At 34.2% G+C, this 15054-nt stretch overlaps 1 pseudogene; it reads right to left on the bottom strand.

Moving 5' to 3' along the window:
- Positions 1-12415: 12415 nt before the first annotated feature.
- LOC105667615 (uncharacterized) lies at positions 12416-15054 on the bottom strand (annotated as a pseudogene).

Here is a 15054-nt window from a genome sequence, read left to right as displayed (position 1 = left end):
ATTTTATTGTTTCCTGTTTACATATCTCTTTATATATGTAAAATTATATAAATCATAATAGCCAAGCTGTCAATAACGATAAACTGACTGCGGAAGTACGCATAGTAGTCATTTTCCAATGAATGCATTGCGGTTTTCTGGTTGACTTCAACCAGTTCAAACATACAATTGAATTTTGCGTATTTACCTAGTGCGTGTCTACTCGCTTATTCTACTCTAACTCGTTAATTAGATGCGAGAGCTTCGTTAAAAACGTCATTTGCCTTGATAATTTGAGGTGTGTGCTTGACATGCGCAACAAACAATGCGTATGTATTTTAGGATTTAGTGCTACAATCTGTCATTACAGTTACCGCAAATAAATTGAGAGTCAATAACTAATTGGCCAATCGACCGGTTTACACAGTCAATTTCTACAATGGTGTGCAATAAAACTATTACAATTTTTTCTAATTAGCATTACGATTTGATCGCGTAAATTATCTATTTAAATATTTCTTTTAACTGTGCCTAAAAAAAACATTAAATAATAGTTTGTTAAAAGCAAGTTAAAAATAATTTGTAAATTATGAAATAAAAATACAATTAAAATATATATAATCAAATAAAATCAATAAATCCCGATTTTAGCAATGTTGATAATTAAGAAGTAATTAAATTGTATTTTTATGCAGTTACAATTAATTATGTGGTGAGTTACAACTAATAATATAATTCAAGAGAAGTAAAGAATTTATTTAATTACTGCTAATTGTATTCAATATTAATCGTTGTATATTTAATTCTATTTTAAAAATATAAATATAAATATTAAATAACGAATATATTTCTAAAGAATTTTATTGTAAAATTTTTAGATATTTCACTATACACACATGGATATTTTGGATAATTGATTTATTCATGAATATTAATAGTTCTCATTCTAATATATATATATATATATATATATATATATATATATATATATATATATGTATACAATAGTTAGAATTTTATATGATTAATGTATTTTTTAATCAATTTAGTTAATTTTTTAAGTCTATTTGTTTAGACGAAGATGGCAGCACTTTTTAGGAGTCAATTGATATCTGATAAATGCTTGTAAATATATATGTGTATGTTATGTAAAAGTAATTAAAAAAAAGATTTGCAAATTGTACATTTTATATAAAATTATAATTTAAACATATAAATTAATAAAAATCGGCTTTAGTGATATAATATAAAGACGTTTAGAGATATTTTTCATCATTTCATATTCTTAAAAATATAATAAATTAGTAAACTCGTTAATAGAAAAATTATGATTCGATAATTTATCATCTAAAATAAACTAAAATAATATATATAAATATGTGTAGATAAGTATTTGTGTATTTTGAGTATTACAGGAATGCTTTCAAACTTCCCAATGCTTTCCTGTAGTCGGTAAATGAACAATAATGTCCGACTGAACTAACAAAAGCTTATCAGACTGGGGTAAATCTGAACTGACAATGAGTAGAACATGTGATAAATGATTTAAAAAATATCGAATAATTGAATTGTTTAGACACTTTTATTTACTATCTAGTATAAATATATGTATACATTTTATTCACTCATTACTTTTATGAATTAAAAATTACATGCGTTTTCTAATATTTCATGCGTTGATAATTATTTGGCAACTGAAGCTTAATATTTCCATATATTAAGAAATGTACCTGCAGCAGACTATTTTGCAAACCCAATTAGTATTTCTAAAAAAAATTTCAATAAAATATTTTTTTAAGTTTAAACAAATAAAAATAAGCGAGTTAATAATAAAAATTTAAGCAAAGAACTTTGCCAATGTTTTATTTTTTTATTTTTTTAACGATTCTGACATTTTTTCTATTATTCTGAGAATTTTTTAATTAATAAAACTGTATTAAAATAAAACTAATAGTTATATATACTATATATGAAATTGTATTGTGATATGCAAATTAATTTACGTTTCTTTATTTTTTATTATCTCTACCTATATTGCTAAATATTGAAATATTTTTGTATTTATAATTAATCAATTTAACCACAGAATAGCATCTAAATTTTAATTTAGAAAACTAAAAAAATTTATATGCAAAGTTTTGTTATATGACTAATAATCAATTTTTCCGATTTATTAATTTTGTAATAGCGACAAAATTATAGTGCATACTAATTGAAACTTTGATAACGTTTATTTTTTCATTTACGAATAATTATCAATAAGAATTAATTGTCGAAGCTTGCTTAATAATCGCCATGGTGCGCTAATGTGCAACAAATGAAAGTTTAGAAAGGTTAGAAGATGTAATTAAATGTCTCCGCCTCCACGCTTCATTTAGCTCTAAAATGATATTGTTAAACCTTATTATGCTTCGTGTGAGTCAGCCAATAATGTGTCAATGCATTCTTGAAATATGTAGAAGATATGAAGATTGCATAAAGACTTATATCTTGGAAATTCTCCTTTGAAAAAAATTCACCGAGAGAATTTTAAACTAGCCAACAACTCGTCTTATTTCTTGAATTAATCATGAAATAGAACATCCCATTCATCGGATAAAAATTCAGATTGCCTACTTTATCTCATTACAGTACTTATTTCCTTATCTTATTAGAAAAATCGTTACGAGAGAAGTGAGTTAAAGGAACATAAAGCGGAGTTTCGTAATGGAAACGAGTCTGCATAATGAGAAATGAAATGCTTCCATCCGCTATGAAGAAGCGTCAAGAAATCTGATTCACCTATCTGCTCCCGTTAAGATTGTAGAACGATTTCAAATACGTCCATTGTCGGGTATTGTCGGTCGTGTATTGTCCGGTCGCAATTTGTGGTGTTTCTAACAAAATCAATGCGACCCAGTCTTCGAAGCCTGGACAACGGCCAGATCTTGATTTCGCTTCAAGAAGTACGGTGAATGCCGCTTCGATTTTACACACCGCAAATTCACCGAAGCTTTTACTTACGGCGCGGCAAAAACTGTCGGACCGCCGCCAAAGTGATCAACAGCAGATTTGTAAAGGAGAATTGCGATACAAGGAACCGAACTTAAATTCGGAGAACAAGGAACACGTATGCGATAAAACGATAATCTTTTCCCGTTTGACGACGCGATAAATTTCCACGTGAAATTTAAGGTTTGTCGTCGAGCTACTACGTCGTCGTAGCTTGAAGTACGTAGTTCCAGACCAAGGTAGTACCTCGAGTCCTTGGAAACAGCCTCAGTATAATAAGAAACTCGAGGCTGAGTAATGTCCAGTTATATTTCTTGGACTTCACGACGGCCGAAACTCTTTTAACCTAGCTCTCTCCTTCTAGTTTTTCTTTTTTCTTCTGGGGCAAGTCGAGTATTTCGGGGCAGTCTTGTAACGCTTGATGAATTGTAAAATTTTCAGTTTGTGGATGACTGCAGATTAAATCATTTAGTTCTGCAAGAAAATTTCTGAGAACGTTGCGATAACAACTGCAGCAGTTTTTAAATATTCAGCAGAAAACTCTGAAAGGTTTCTCTGCATACATTAATATGTAATTAATATTGATATTTCAAAAACTTGATTTAATTTAAAATATTTTTAAAATTTTTTATGAACTTTTTAACAATTTTACACCGAGACTTATCGAAAATAACATATATCTTGCCTTATTATTTCTCTTAAAAGCTTCAGCTTTACATAAAGACTCTTACCTTTCTTAAAAATAAAATGAAAAGTGCTCATCGACTTTCTACAGAATGAAGATAAAGATCTAACTTGTTTTAGAAAACTGCATTGCTCGAAAATTACGACACGCGATCTTTTTACACAATAATTTCCAGTTCACGTACCAATGTAAAGAAAAAAATAATTCGTCACATGGGAAAACAAGGAGAAAGCCGTCGATATTTGATTATAAACGAAAAATGAACGAAGAAAATAATATGGGAATATTTTTCATAAAATACATTATAATACTGCGATGTCGAAGAGAAGATATCGCGAGCCACACTCCTGAGCCTCCATAAGCGACGGAAGATATCCAAATATCGGAACATCCCTCTGGGGACGTCATTTCACAAATGTACGATTGCGTAGAATTCAAGGTTTTTCCCCCTGTATTTCAGTCTCTCTCAAAAAGTACGATAGTATGGAAAAATCCGTAAATTATATTTATTTTTCGAACTTTAACATGCAGAAATGGCAGTTGCGCATGCATGTGAATTAATTAAACGGCACGTAACTTTTAATATCTTTATATGTAAATTTATAAATCAGTCAACACGCAATTCAATATGTATCATGAAATCCTTGTTGAATTAAAATAAGCTTTTTGTTTATTCAGTAACAGTAATAACAAAACCAGTAAATAATAATTTTTTAGCACTAATAATTTTTTAATTTAATTTATTTTATTCTGTTTATTAAATTGCTAATTTAGCTGAATTACTTATTGCAATAATATTTTTGTTGATGTCATGTGAATTTCAGACCAGTAAGGCCTGATTTTTCTCTTTGGTCTTCGAATGTTCTTTGTTCTCTTGATTCAATCCTTTTGCAATCGAACTAATTCGTATCCAAGCACTGCTGTGGCAGAACCGCAATACTCTTCGCATTTTCGAGGCTTCCGACATAGACCGCGACGCGTAGAGTCGTGCTGTAATTCAACCAAAGTTCCCTAATTAATCAGGCCCCAATTAGTTCAAGTAACGAAGGTCCGACGGTTACAGCTGTGGTAGGAACATAGTATCGGCACAAGTGGGAGAACACGAGAAGGAAAGAAAGAGAAACGTGGGAGCGAAACAGCGAGTCACGTCGAAGTCGATCGACGAACGAGCTGCCCGATTTCCCTCGAAATTACGTTCCGCGTTCCAGTTTCACATGCGCGCGAAAATAACGATGACGAAGAAGAAGTGGGAAATTAACCATCCTTTTGCGTTGACGAAGCCCCATTATATGCGCTTTATGTCAATTGACGAATGAGAATCAATGTTGCAAACAGATCACTTTTTAGTAATTATACACACACACACATATTTGCACATATAAGTTTGCTTCAACATTCAAGCGTCACTCAAAAACAAAAAGCTATAAGTGAGGAACAAAGCATCTGTCATACGTTATCGTATGTCATCTCGCTTATACCGCACCTTACAATCACGAATCGAGCAAGACTGCAACAATTTATATAAGTCAGAATTTAACTGCCGCGCTTGTCAGCGAGTGTCACACGGAAACATTGCGCTGGGACATTTCCCAGCTACCAAGCCGTCATGAGAAATAGTACGGATGCAGTGGAAAACGTTGCAGTTGTTATAAAACTTACAGGCTTTATCATCTCATTGCTAACAAGTCACGCGAGAGATTCATCATTTTATCGTTTTGAGATGAGCGTGCGAATGATGCAACTTTATAAGAATAAAAAGCCAAATATTTTATGTTCCATTTTCCGAGCGCATAGAAGCATACATTTATGAATTTGCGTCTATTTGGAGACGGAACGTAAAATTTCAGATTTAGAGAATTGAGTACGCAAGGCGTCGAATACGTAAAGCATATTCTACAAATGTATTTGGTAATTTGTATGCGTGAGAATGCGCGCCAAGCCGTGCAGATAGGATAAGGCAGATGGACCAGCTACAACGCGCATCCTCACACTCTCACGTATGTACAGTCGATACTACTGGGACGCCGTATTGAAAACCTTACCTAACTTGACACACCCGCACTTTGTATGTTCCTTCCTATTCCAGCGGCGAGGATGCAACTTCTCGGCGGCTTCGAATAATTTCAAAAAGCGTCCCTTCGAAATAATAGCAGAAATATTTTCCTCCAAATCCTGTATATGTGCGTATGTGTGTTTGCATACAAATGATCGCTTGACATTTCTGTTTTCGAATCGGCTTATCGGCAATCGCCTTTATTACCATATCTGCTATTTGATCTTATCTGTTCCCACGTGGTTCACCGTGGAATATATGTGGAATTATTTTTGGTTTCGGAACATTGCTACCCTTCTATTTTCTTTCAAGACTGGGCGAAACGAGATCTTATTCGATTGCGATATTTCTATCTCATTCAGCCTTGTTTCATTAAACTATGTTTTTTTCTTATAGAAATTAATTATTTACAAACGATTATTCTGATGATACTGCTTTCTTATTAAAATATTATTTTAGTAATAAGATTTTTTCTTTTTTTGATACACTCTACAAATTTTTGGAAATAATTGTCTATTTCTAAATGTGAACTTGATTTTGCAACAAAAAAACATGCTGAAAATAGCATGTGTAATTATCTTTAATTATATTAAAAATTTATTCTATTTCTGCACGTACGCTTTTTAATTGTATTCATTAAATATCTCTAAAAATAATTATGCACTTTATTAATAATATTTGTTAACAGCAAATTTCATAAAAATTTTATTAATAATAAATAAATTTATGATCAAATATACAAAACCTAAGGGATTTATTGTCAATTTTGCGCCATCATATTTTTTTCTTCTTCCGTACCGGAAGTAAAATACTTCGACTGATAACAACCTTTATTTAAAAGCTCAAGCACGGGAGTCCGATAGAAGTTGGAACTTTCTTTATCGAGATAAAATTTATTCAATCTTGAGAGCGCTCGAGAAGCTATCGATCCGTCGCATTCATCGGGAAGCAATTGTTTATTTTACTAGTCTGCGTGAAGAAGAAGGGAGAGGGGTGGTAATGCTGGTTGAAGTAAGATCTTGAAAGTTAACCAACCGCTTTAGTTGATCGATAAAATTTTCCATAATGATATTTCAATAGCATGCAGAGAAGTTTGTTTCCAATTAGAAAATATAAGTGAATTAAATTATTATATTTTCGAAAGTTCTTATATGTTAGTGATTTTTTGTATATAAAAAAATAATATTCTATCCTTTTAACCGACTAGTCAGTGATGCGTATCAGTTAAAACAGTTCGCAATGTTTGTTTTTCAAAAATTTTTCAAATCATAATATAAGATAAAATAAACATACAGCACAAAAAAAGCATTTACCTCGTTTTTTTATTCGTATAACCTACCTTCAGCTATCATATTCTGATATTTTTATAGACATAGAAAGCAAATGCAATTTTGTAAGCAATATCGTTGTCGAATATGAACTATGATCGGAAGAAAAAAGTATTTTAAAAAAATGCAACATAATTTGGACGAAGATTAACTCATTTGAAAGAATTCATTTAAATTGCCAAATTAATGTAAAATATGCAGTTGTTCGCAAACATGACGTTTTACACTTCTACATAATAGGTTCGCGGCGATATTATTTTAATTACTTATGGAATGTTATGAATATAATTCTACATGAAGATGTAGAAAACTTTAATAATTCTCACAAACTCCTTGCCGACAGGATGCATTTATCTCATTATTTAATTGCTTTTGGAGAAGTTTCGCTGCCTGTAACATTGTAACAGCGACTGTTTGAAATTGCTTACATTCTGAGGCGACTTTACTCCACCTAATGTTCACTTCAGATTCAGCACCTTTCTAGAGGAATCCGACCCCGACCCTGCTCCAATAACGCAGAATTTAAAACTCTGGAATCGACTCAAACCATCGTAAATTTATCGATGCAGCTCCGCGTTTTAGTTCGATTCACACGATTAAGTTCTTTCGGATTTTCATATATTTAGAGTGACGTAACAAGCGAACAGGTATTCGCACGGTTTGTCCATTTTTATTATAAAATGCTGTATAAGGTCCTTGCGGGCATAATGATCATTTGATTTAATGAATAAATGTATTACTTTATCATTATTCTTTCTTCGTCACAATGAACTAATTTGAGATGCATGTTTATTTGTGAAACAAACACACGCCCAGCCAATAATCATTATTTCAAATCTCTTACTCAGATTATCGATTAACAAAGAATTTTTACAAACTCTCTAGTTATATAATTGGATGCAAAAAAAAATATGTTTAAGTTTTCAAAAGAACGCAACAAAAGCTCAGATCCGATATTAAGACAGAAGAACGTGAAAGCGGGCACGTTCGTTATATGAACGTAAGTTAAAAACGGTAAAATGAAATTTCTACATTATTTCACGCCGTAACTTTTATCGGGAAGTTTAAAGCTCATTCCCCGCAAACTGTATAGCTGCATGATATGAATCAGAAGCGCGAAGTGTAAGAAATTTTTATAAATCATTAAACGAGATTTAATGTCTAAAAGCGCCGTACTTCATTAATTGTTAATTCTTCAATGTTTTGCATATGACAATGCTGTTCAAATTGCACACTTTCAGTCGAACTTTTTCCAACCGCTTGCATTGCTTATGTTGATGATAAGCGACTTAACTCATGTTCAACTTGGCGGAAATTTATAGGCGCCAAGCTTGCCCCACGAAGTGCGATCCCGTCGTCGTCGCTTTACCAGAAATCCCAACTTGCTTCTCCTCATCCCTTATTCACCTGCGGTTGAGCGTACTCTTTCTCGGGGCTTGAGAAGCGTGTATAGTCACGAGGGGGTAGTTCCCCAGAATATCGCACGAACGACCATGGCACCTAGAAAAGCGGGGGGGGGTAAGCGGGCACGCTTATTACGTGCACTGGAAGCAAATGAGAAGCTATCGCTGCACCTCCAAATCGGATTCTCATTAAAGTCCTAGTTTCATCGGAAATCGCATTTTATTGGACCTTTGATTGACGAGATTACTCGTTGAAACGCAAGCGCCGATACCAAATGCGGTTTAATCGTACTTAAACCAATCACCATGATCCCTCCTATCGACATATCCTTACCTTACATTTCAATAGCTTTCCTTTTTATTAAATTAATACAGCTTCCTATTATTATAATTTTATAAAAGATGTAAACTATTTGATAAAAACATTGCTCCATCAAATTTAATTGTAAATTTATGGCCATATTTTTATTCTAATAAATCCGAAAACTTGAATTCTTCTGGAACTCACATCAAAAATCTATTAACCCTTCCGCGGTTTACTGCTTTACTTAAAAGTTTTGGCGGTTAATTTGTGAAGCGCTTAAGAACAATGCGACGCGATATAATAACGGCGAGTATCTGTTATCGCTTTTTAGTTAGATAGGCAATCATCTTCCATCGTCATAACCAACGAGTAAATTACCTCTTCGCCGCAATGCGCCATTATTTTGCTCGGATCGTAAAAATTAATCGGCTTAGGCATCGAGCTCCGCAAAAAGCGAGCAGTTCGATAAGTAAAGTACTCATCTTCATAAGCAAATTAAGTTTCTAATTACTTTATTTGAATTAACTCGAAATACTTTTGCTGTCCGCCCAGACGACGCTAGAATGTGCTATGGATCATTCGATTGCAAGATTTAACTGCTTCATTTATCATAGAAATTCCAAGATTGATTTAGCATATTTGTTTAAAAAACATTGTTTAAAAAACATTGTTTAAAATCTTATACTATACAATAGAATATTAAATATCATGACACTAAGAAATCTGATAGATAAAATTATCGTAGATTATTAGTTTAATCATAATCTACAGGAAAAATGAACAAAATTGTATACTGAGAGTATAATAAGTGATAATAACTCTCATACAAACAGCCACTCAAAGAGATTTCAACTCCAAATCTGTCATATGAATTAAAATATATGTAGAATCTATAAATGCCAGATTAAATTATGACGGGTTTTATTGATATCATCCCAATATTCCCCAACAATAAGCGTAAAGCTGATAAATTGCGCTTTAAATAATATCGAATGCTGGGTGAAACAATGAAAATTCGCAAATGAACGTTTTATGGGTTATACGCAAATTTAATGTCATATCACGTGCAGCCTCACTAAATAATATAGCTAACAACATGAAACGATATTGATCGAACATAAATAATATCCATACAAATATGTCGATGACGCGTAATGTTCGTGTACATGAATGACTCGAAACTGAAGAGAACAATCCAACATACATGAAAATCCGTAAATATGCATTGTTAATGCTATATTTTTCTCATTTGTATCGCTTGTAAAGCTAACACGTTGATAATGGGCTAGTTGATTAACCTTTTGTACTGCTCATACATTTTTTATAATTAATACAATTTTATGCAAACATCAAAAGTAAAACTTTTATCCTATACTTGTTCTATTCATACAAAATAGCATGTATAAAATACAGCCAACAGATAACGTAAAAATTATTATTTTGTTAAATCTTTGTGTAAATCTAAATTTGTTAAGACCAAGATAAATCTCTTAGAACACTTCACATTTGATACGGCAATATATTTGCGATAGACATAAGAATATACATGCGTCGGTATAATGCACTGGTCTTACTACTTAGCCGTGTCGGAAACATCGATCAGACCGATTCGCAATCCGTTGGCTCGTAAAGCGTATAGAGTTCATATATTTCGTTGTCTCGGTGAGGGAGAGAAAGAGAGAGAGAGAAGGGAGGGGTGGCGGCAAGGGGAGAACGCTTTTCGCGTTACGACATCCAGCTGCAGTCTGAGAAAAATGACCCGTCTCGTAGTTTCTCCCTCTCGTAACGAAAAATCCCGTCCCCGGCGATATATCAGATCGCGTCGCGTCTAAAACCGATGGTGCAACTTTTGTCCAATAACGCGATACGTAAACGTCCGTACACACGGCCAGCGAAACCCGGGGCCGGGAGTAGATAGATATATTTGCGCGCGATATACCGGGATATACCCCACTGCGCTCCATCTCCTTCTCTCTTTCCCTCTCTACCCTTTCGACTTCGGATCCCCACACCGGAACAGTCAGCGACATTATTCTTTCGCGAATTGCCGATGCGTTTCAAAAGTGGCTCTTTGTCGTAACCAGAACCGCTGTGAGCACTCGCGATTCTGGACGCGCAAAACATTATATAAAATTGAGACAGGAGAACAAGCAGACTGCGCGAGCTTTCGACTCGTTGTTCGGTCAGCCCGGAATTGTTACACGCGAAAGTCTTGTATACATGCTGTATATCTTTTTCCTAACTCACGAAAATCCAAAGGAATTCTTTAGTATCTCGAATTATTTCAAACGTAGAGAGATAAGGGAAATTTTATTATCGTGCGTTATGCAGAAATAATTATAGACATATACGAAACTTCACTTTTATTGACTACTATTTCGTCCGACGAATTGTATCTCACGATAAAGTGTCAGCTATCGGGATCGTAAAAACTTTAATCTTATTATATGCTTATGTTGATTTACAGGTTTGCACTTAAATAAGAATGGTATTGTAGATGGCAATATCTTATAACACACACGACGGTTACGTGTCTATGTTAGAAAGAGATACGTTAGATCGTCGCTATGTTAGAAAGAGGGACAGCCCTGTGGGACCAGTACATGCGATGAAAAACCTATAATACACATCGAGTTTTTTCCATTTTTTCGTATTGCGTCGTATAACGTTCGGAAGGGAAAATGATATAGGTTAAAAGTACGTGAGCGAAATATTTTACGCGCGTCCCCGCGGCCAGTCGGAAATACGGAGTACCGCTCGTGTGAGTTTCCATTCTCGAACGAAACCAACAGACTGGTGAGGGAAAAAGATCGACTCTGGAGAAGCTATACCGCGTTTTTACAAAGAATCCCCACGATAGATATATGGCCTGTATCACAAGCCACGTGCGTGTTGCGCGAAAAGATATAGGATTGCGCTCTTGGAGTCTTTGTTAGATAACACACTTGAGAAAATTAGATAAACTAAATTAGATTGGACGATTATATTCTTGCAATTAAAATGTGTTAAGATATCCCAGTGTAGTTAGATTAATTTTAACCCTTCTTTTCATCAATTATCAATATTTCGAACATGACTGCTTATTGCAATATAATGTAAGTAACTGTGTACAAAGAAACTAATGTAAAGAGAACCATGAAGAAATATTTTTTACTTAATTTAAAATCATACGACAATGATGAGACGTATTTGTACCTATAGAATGCGTAAGCGAGCGCGATGGGAAAGGATAAAAATGCGTGCCATAGTTTTACGACTTTTCGTAATGTACGAGGCATATGGCACTGTGGCGGCTGTGTCGCTCCTTTACAGCGCTGGCTTTTACTTCGCCCTTCTCTGACTTCGACGTTTTGGTATTCCGACCACGCGCGCCAAAATCACCAGGTGGTAAAAACTTGAATAAGGGACGAGTGCAAGGACTCTCGTGACGTTGCGATACTTACAAATCTTTTTTGCTGTCAAAAAAGAAATATTTATTTCAAAGAAAAGAGATAAAAATATTTATATTATTTTACAAATATTGATATATAGAAGAAAATGCGAATTAATGCAAAAAGGGTCATGTTGAAAACACGGATATGTACAGTCTTGATGCGACTAAATTTAATCACGAAAGCACCATTTGAATATATTAATTAGATCGATAGCTTTCTTCATTCTCATTACTTAAGTTTATCTCTTCTCTCTGTGACATGCGAGCGATTTTTTTTCTGATATTCGTATCACTTTGTCGACAAGGTCTTTCATTAAGGAATAGCACGAGTCAGCAATATTTTGAAAGTATTGCATAATCCGCTTTCTCATGCACTGTTTATACCACTCATATTCTTCCTTCGTCGAGCCTCTTTGTCGAAGTAACTCCGCAAGACGGCTCGACTGCCGAGGAGCTTTCGTGCTCACTTTAATGAGCTTAACCTGAAGGCTTCTGACGTACGTCTTGACGTCGATGCTTCCCTTAACGCCGAGAGCCAGTTCCCGTAGGCCGTCCTTCGAACTCTTGTAATCATTTTCAACCTCGCAGGGTCGACTTCCAGACGCGTAAAATAGCCGACATTTGTCACCATCACGGAACACCTGGGTGAAAGAAAAAGTCCTCAAGAGAGAGAAGTGTAATCAGAAAAAATAGGCAATCTCGTATAATATCTCCATAAAACGGAAAATTTCAACGAAATTAACTATTAGTGTTGGAAAAAGAATTATATTTTATTATTTAAATTAAAACTTGTATTGTTACAACTTTGTTCAATTATACTTAATTAATAACTTGTGATGTTTTTAATTATTACAAAATACAATTTCAAGTTTATTAAAATTAAAAAAATACAATAAATATAATTTGAAGGATATAATAAATTACTTGTCAATATTTTAAATATAAAAAATAATATTTACAATATATTGACTAATCGTGTAAATAATATTGATGTTGTCTATCCATTTCTTAAAAACTTTCTTTTATAAATTAATAAGAATTTAAAATAATCTTGAATATCGTGCGTAAATAAAATATATTTGCATCAGTCGTATTAATTAATTAAATATAAAAATATTTAATATTTTTTGCGTATTTCACGCAATTGTAGACAAGAACGAATTTTAACGAATCTATAGATGAGAACGAGTTTTAATGAATCTATAATTAAATCTGTTTACTTACAGATATCCAATAGCGCCTCATAGCTCTCTGCATATCGATCAGGACGCTTCTGTCTGTCGCTTTAAAGTCGAAGAAAACGCGCACTCGCAATAACTTGGGCAGAGGGTTGCTCATTCCGCTTTGCTAAAACTTCGTTCCGAGTTTCTTTAAAAACTTCCTGATTTCTTTTGCCAAAGGGGAGCAGCCAGTTGTATGGAAAGGAATAAGTGCTTCGTGGTAATTCAGTTCTCTCATAATCCGTTCATTTGTCAAGTGTAAACTTTTTCCGCACAGTTTTGTCGTGAAATATTTATCAGCCTTGAGTATGTTGAAATCGACAAATATGCTTTTGTTTGTCGCAAAAGATTATTATCATTTCCTTTTTAATAAAGTTACGCGACAGAGAGACAAAATAAAATTTAGCTAATGCAGTAATAATATATTAATAATTATGAAATAAGATCACATAATGTGGTCACACGATTATCTAACCCGCTATTGATAGGATATTTCCTTTGATCTCAACTCCGGTTTCACTGGCACAAATGTAATCAAGCGACGAAGTTCCGGTCGACGTGAAATTGGATACTGGATACTAGATCATACTCGTCTCGTCGTCGAAGACGGCTGCCATCTCTTGCTCGCGTCTAGCCGATCGATGAAGGTACTCGTAAGCTGTCAGATCGCGATTCATCGTGAAAATTCTGTATTGACTTCTCGTAGGAAACTTGAGCATTTTGCAATATCGCTGGTATTTGCAGTAGAGCCTTGCCTTCAAGTTAGTGTCTTCTTCGTTGCTTCTTCCATCCTCGCTGTGTTCGAAAAAGTCATCGCTGTTATCGTGTCTCTTTCGTACGTATAAGCGGTCTTCGTGGTGATAACGCGTGGCACCATCATTTTTAACCTCGAGCACACATTCCCGAGGATATCGATAGTCGTGAGAATCGTTTGCGGGCCAGCTTCGGCGGATTTCCAAAACTTATAAGTCGACATCGACCTTTCACCACAAGTAGTACATATCTTTGAGAACTTATCTTGTTGTCACGAGTCTCCAACGATAGTGCACAGAATTTTTTAATAAAGTTAGTATTGAAACAATTGGAAAATACGGCAAGCAAAGTTAATTCTTTGATAAAATTTTAGCTTTTCTCGTAAAGATTGAATTAATCAACAATAGCGTATGAAAATTTTAATTATCTAAATTTTAATACATGGTTTGTTAAAATCGCCGATATTATATCTTTATTATCAGCACGCGTTGTCTCGAACGCGTGACTATGATTACCTTCAGATTAACTTCGTCTCCCATTGAAACTTCGTAATGACCTCCCCCTCGATATGCTGACACGAAGATTGTCGGATATCGATAAAGTACACCTAACTGCTGACTGATCGTAGGACGCAGTAGCGTAGTCCTTGTGTTCCATGCGGTAAGTCAACAAGATCGAGACAAAACCTTCTGCGATCGATACCCTCGTTAGTTTCTCTCGGCAGTCAACGTACGGCACGAATGAGTCTTCGCGTGAGAATTTGCTATCGGAAGACGATGCGACGGTAGTTCGATCATTATATCCTTCAGTTTCTGCGAGATCAAAATATCGCTGCGATTCGTCTTACAACCATTCGCAAATCACTGGCTGTTATAGAGCTGTTCTTCTACGATGTAATCAGTAGT

This window comes from Linepithema humile, chromosome 4, assembly GCF_040581485.1.
Source record: "Linepithema humile isolate Giens D197 chromosome 4, Lhum_UNIL_v1.0, whole genome shotgun sequence".
NCBI lineage: Eukaryota > Metazoa > Arthropoda > Insecta > Hymenoptera > Formicidae > Linepithema > Linepithema humile.
Note: the sequence above shows the minus strand (reverse complement) of the source record. Positions and strands in the feature narration are given on the sequence as shown.